The sequence below is a fragment of the Trichechus manatus genome, unplaced genomic scaffold (assembly GCF_000243295.1).
Source record: "Trichechus manatus latirostris isolate Lorelei unplaced genomic scaffold, TriManLat1.0 scaffold00155, whole genome shotgun sequence".
Lineage (NCBI taxonomy): Eukaryota > Metazoa > Chordata > Mammalia > Sirenia > Trichechidae > Trichechus > Trichechus manatus.
The window spans coordinates 6,705,633-6,711,292 of record NW_004444091.1 but is presented as its reverse complement, the minus strand read 5'-3'; the positions used below and the strand labels follow the sequence as shown (position 1 = coordinate 6,711,292).

General features: G+C 50.8%; 1 pseudogene; it reads right to left on the bottom strand.

Moving 5' to 3' along the window:
* Window positions 1-152: 152 nt before the first annotated feature.
* On the bottom strand, window positions 153-5,145 carry LOC101356153 (transmembrane protein 106A-like; annotated as a pseudogene).
* Between the last annotated feature and the right edge of the window lie 515 nt (window positions 5,146-5,660).

The following is a 5,660-nucleotide window of genomic DNA, read 5'->3' as shown; positions in this document are numbered from 1 at the left end:
GTGTGTGTGTGTGTATGGGGGTGGTGGTGAGGGGAGGATAGGGCAGGGGTTTTCCTTTTGCAAAGTCACTAGCCCATCCTTAGGTACAACGGGAGTTGTGGGAGATACGGACCAGGCTGGCAAGTACCCAGAGTGCAGGGACAGAAGATACGTCACTGCAGGTGAGGGGCCAGCAAGTGGGGCACTAAACAGTTTCCCCAGCAGTCCACATACTCATAGCTCTGGAAAACCAGCTGCTCCCAATGTCTCAGGTAGGAACTGGTCAGGGTGCTCCTGGAGAGGGAGGAGGCTTTGTTGCCTGGCTGTGCTGTCTGGGGAGGGTCAGCTCCTTCAGACAGCACCTTCTCCCTTCCTTCTACTCCTTACTCTGCCAGGGTACCTGGGACAACAGCCCCACCTGTCCCAGCAGCTTCTATACAAGTCTGTGGCTGCCACCACAAGGTGGGACCTAGAGAAGGGGCTAGGCTTGCTATTCCCAAGAGCCAACAAAGATTCCTGGAGTCAGCTTGATGGTGCTGAGAGGGACCTGAGGTGGGACAGGAGTTGGGGATAGGGCGGGGGTAGGAGGTGGGGGGAGACACCAGGGCCCCCAACCCTAGTTACTGGATGTGCAAAAACACATGATGGATTTTGATTTTCAGCCAGGTACAGATTTTGCTCAGAGAGAGAGGGAAAGACTGAATATGGGACCCTGTTTCACATGAAGTGGCCTGTCAGAAAGCTCAGAGGAGACCTACAGGTCCCAGGCTCCTCCCCTCCGCTCCTGGACCCCTTCCATCAGGAGACTGCAAGATGCTGCTCCCACCCTTCCCCTTTCCTTCTGCCTAAGGTGACCATGGCACTCTTGCTGCAACATCACCTCTACAGCCCCCGCCTGCTTGGCCCAGGCACGTTCTGTCCCCACCCTTGACAGAAAGCAAGACACTCATGTTTCTCAGGGAGTCAGGCTGAAGAGCTCAAGGCCACATATTGTAGGGATTAACGAAACTCAGCCTTTTTTCCAATCTAAGTACAAACAGGCTGAGGCTGGGGACAACTGAGCCCTTGAACACTATAGTCTTAGCCACAAGAGGGCAGGTCAAACACAGGCTGCAGGGTTTGCTAAGCAGGAAAGCCCCTAAGGGAGAAAATCAAGGGATACTCACTATGTATTTTCATCCCATATCCTGCTGACCACTGTGTAAAACAGCTGCCAATCACAGGGGCACAGGGTGAGCACCAACACTGGCTGCTCCCCTCCTTTCACCACACAGATCCACCCACCAGAAGGCAGGCTGGCCAGGAAGAGGGGAGTCACCTGTTCACTGGCTCAAGGGCCAATGGGGAGGACTAGGCTCTAGGAGACCTGCCCCACCACAAGGGACATGTAGCGAACCTGGATGGCCAGCTGGGTCACAGTGATGGGGTAGTAGTTGCGATTGGAGATGTTCAAGTCATCCTTGGGATGAAGACAAGGAAAGGCAGGGATGAGAGTGGCCATCCTTGAGGGGAAAGCCAACAGTTGCAGAAATCTAGCTCCCTAGGCTGATTGAGCCCCACCCCCATGATGGGTTTCAGGTGTGGAGGAACAATAGCAGGGAGCCCCTCAGAGGGGTGCTTAACGGTGAGGGGTCAGCTTTAGCTAGGATGTTGACCTGTTTCAGGATCTCTTCTCTACCCCACATGGCTTCTCTCCACTTAGTCCTACACCAGAGTCTCAGGTACTCTCACCCCTCCTTGCACCCTATGATTTATCTAGTCTGGATTCTGAATCCTCACTGTACACAGTCTCAATCCTACACAATCTTCTATGGGTGTCATGGATTGAATTGTGTCCCCAAAAAATATCATTCAACTTGGCTGGGTCATGATTTCCAGTATTGTTTCATTGTGTAATCTGATGTGATTTCCTTATGTGTTGTAAACTCTATCACTATGATGAGGTTATATGTGATTTCCTTATGTGTTGTAAACTCTGTCACTATGATCAGGTTATACCGATGACATCTACAAGATTGGATAGTGTCTTAAGTCAATCTCTTTTGAGATATAAAAGAGAGAAGCGAGCAGAGACACATGGGAACCTCATATCACCAAGAAGGCAGTGCCGGGAGCAGAGCGCATCCTTTGGACCTGAGGTTCCTGCGCAGAGAAGCTCCCAAACATAGGGAAGACTGATGACACAGACCTTCCTCCAGAGCCAACAGAGAAAGTGTTCCCTTGGAGCTGACACCCTGAATTTGGACTTGTAGTCTACTGGACTGTGAGAAAATAAATTTCTCTTTGTTAAAGCCATCTGTTTGTGGTATTTCTGTTAGAGGAACACTAGATGATTAAGACTATGGGGCTCATGGCTGTCCCTGCTTCTCCCCAGGTTCCCAGCACCCTCTGGTTGCTATCAGATTCCTGGCTACCCATGCCCAGGGTCACAATACAGAACAAAGGCTGCAGAGAAGGGTTACTTGGAAAGTGGGGAGGAGCCCAGGAGCATCCACTCACTGTTATGTTGAGGAGGCTATCAGCCTTGTCAAAGGCCACTGTGAAGGAGTTGAGGCCAGCAGACTGCACAGTGATGGATCGAGGAAACAGGAAAAAGAAGATGAGGGCGGAGGTCACCAGGCACGTGAGCGCTGCCAGGAACACGAACAGCTTCAGGTGGGAGAGCAGGACCCAGGGTAGAGGAGAGGTCTGAACACAGGGAACTTGAGGGAGAGGGTTCAGACGATCCTCTCCAGCTGCAAGGCTCTCCCCTCGCTTTCCTCCCTACAACTGCACATTTAGCTCCCAGATGTGGAAGATGAACCCAGGCTCCAGTATGGCTCAGAGTGGGTAGGAACACAGGACAGGGAGGCAGGCAGTCTGCTTCCATTCTCAGCTCTCTGTACCTACCAGCAAATAACTCTGAGCAACCCACTTGACCTCCGTAAGCCTCAGTTTCCTCATCTGTAAAATGGAGATAACAACTGTACCTACCTCATAGAATTTGTTATGCGGTAATGCATGAAAGGAATCCCTGAAGCACAAATGGTTAATGTGCTCAGCTGTTAACCAAAAGTTTGGAGGTTCAAATCCACCCAGAGGCACCTCAGAAGAAGAGCCTGGTGGTCTACCTACAAAATATCAGCCACTGAAACCCTATGGGTCGCATTTCTATTCTGACACACGTGGCGTTGCAATGAGTAGGAATCAACTCAATGACAACTGGTTTTTAATGCATGGAAAAGCACTAATCCCAGGTCTTGACACACAGGAAAAGCTCAGCTCTTATCAACAAATGTCAGCTCTTATCACTAGTAGAAATAAGTCCCATGTATTTTGAGACTTTTGAATTTTACCATTAATATTCAGACAAGGAGACCATCCATCCACCATCAAATTCAAAACAGATATGTATGAAAGAGACAGGAGTCCCTGGGTGGTACAAATTGTTAAGTACTCTATTACCAGCTGAAAGACTGGCAGTTTGAACACACCCAGAGGTACCTCAGAAGTCTGGCCTGATGATCCGCTTCTGAAAAATCACAGCCTAGAAAAACCCTACGGAGCAGTTCTACTCTGTACACATGGGGTCACCATGAGTCAGAATCAACTCAACCACAACCAACAACAACAATAATGAAAGAGACAGCACCTTGTTAGTGTTTTAGGAGAGGCATGGCCAGTTTCTGATTCTGGTGCAGTGGTGAGAGACAGCTGGGTGGGGGCTCCCAGGCTGAAGCTGAGGACCTCAGGAGGAGGTTTTTTTGAGATTCATGTCAAAACGGACCCAGGTGAAAATCAGAGTCACAGGGCCACCGGTGAAACCCAGGGCTGCCTCTGAGGCTCTGAAGTGTCCCAGCACAGGGAGCAGCTGGTTTTCCATCTCTACTGGGAAGAGAAAGAGCTGGCCTCAACCGCCATAGCAAGGGAAGCTCTTAGGAAAAAGAACTTCCTCAAAGCAATTGCAGCTAGGGCCACCCTTCCCCCTTGGGAGGACTTGCAGAGTCAAGAGGTCCTCTGTGTGTGCCAGAGGGGAGCCGTGATACTCAGGGAAGGACACCAAGGGAGTGTCTGCTGTGCCTGGGGCTTCTGAAACCTGGAAAATCCTTGGAAACTAGTGCTACTCTGACTGACCCCAGTGAGGCTCAGGCTCTTTGGGAGAGAACCAGTGAAGAAAAGTTGGGGGCAGTAGAATGGGGGAGACAAACAAGAAGACCAGCCAGCCCCCATGGGACAACAGCCTGTGCAGTCGGGGGAGGAAGAAGAACTTACATGTGTCTGGGCTTCAGCCTCTGGTCCCCATAGGTGATGAGGGCCACCAGCTGTTTCTCCATCTCTGTAGAGAGAAGAGGGGGAGAGGGAGGGGCAAGAAGTAGCCATGAACAGTGTCTCCTGTTCCAGCCTCCCAGAAAGACCTGTCCACCTCACAGAGCAGTGTTAGAAGCATGCTGCCTCTGCTCCCCCAGCCCCCACACCAGCAGGACTGGAAACACTGAGCTGCACTACTGAAATAGTCAGCTTAGCTTTCCATCTATAGAATGGAAGTGAAATTTTCATTGACTGGTGTGAGGAATCTCTGAGTCATCAGTAAATCAGAGATGCCCAGCTTTGGAGAGGTAATTTGTTACTTCCTGAATCCTAAAGCATAGAGTTTTGCTCAGGCAGTAGAGTGGCTGGAAAACCCCAGCTGGGGATACAACCAGGGCAGAAGGGGTCTCTGCAGCAAGCCCTGGACAGCCGGACACGGGGTGAACAAGAGCTGGGAGGAGACCTAACCTGATTCAAAGAGCATTCAGGGGTCTCTCTCAGGGCCAGCTCAGAGCTCTTCCTGGATTTCAGGCTATTTCCAGAGCCTTAGCCTACTCACCTTGGGGATCGCCCCACTGCCCTGGCAGGTGGGACAAATCAAAAAGCCTTCGCCATCGGCCCCTTCGCAAGGCACACAGGAAATAAAAGACTTGCTGCTACCGGTGCTGGAATAGCTGATGGCTTTGCTGCCAATGGGTGGGTCTGGGGACAGGGTCAACTTGCTCTCATCCTCTCACAAGCCCAGCTGGGGGAAGGTCTCATCCATCCTTCAGGGGAATTTTCACTAATGAGACAAGAACAAAGTTCAGTGCTCAGCTTGTTAGCACTGACACGGAATGTAACTGTAGTTTTAAGTTCTCAAGTTAGGCAAAGAGCCCCACCAAGAGGCTCCAGCAAGTGGCAGCCTGAGGAACACAGGGTATGGAAAACTGAGTGGTTAGCCAGGACTTTGACATCAGAAATCGCAATGCATGTCAGCTCCTTTCCTCGTTGTAAGGGAGCTCAGTCCGCCAACAAGAGGGAAAATAAAAGGGAAAAGAAAAGCAGAAGTTCTTTCACATTAAGGGACTTCCATAAGTGAATGGCAGAGCTTTTCCTTCCCCCCCTGAGAAAGTTGCTGAGCTGTCTTTCACTTCAAGGGAAGGAATTTGCCTAGGGCTGGGCTGCAGCAGTCTGGACAGTCCCTTCAGCCTCTCAACAACGCTGTTCTGAAGAGGTCTTTAGAGCACCGAGGCAGAAATGCCTGAGATATCCCAGCCCAGTTGTGGAAGAAAGCTTCCATTCCTAAGCCTGGACAGATGCTGGCTTTATAGGAAAACTGGGACCCTTTGAAACAAGGAGAAAGGAAGTGAGCTAGGTGTGGCTAGGAAACCTTTGGACCTGGGACCCCTGTA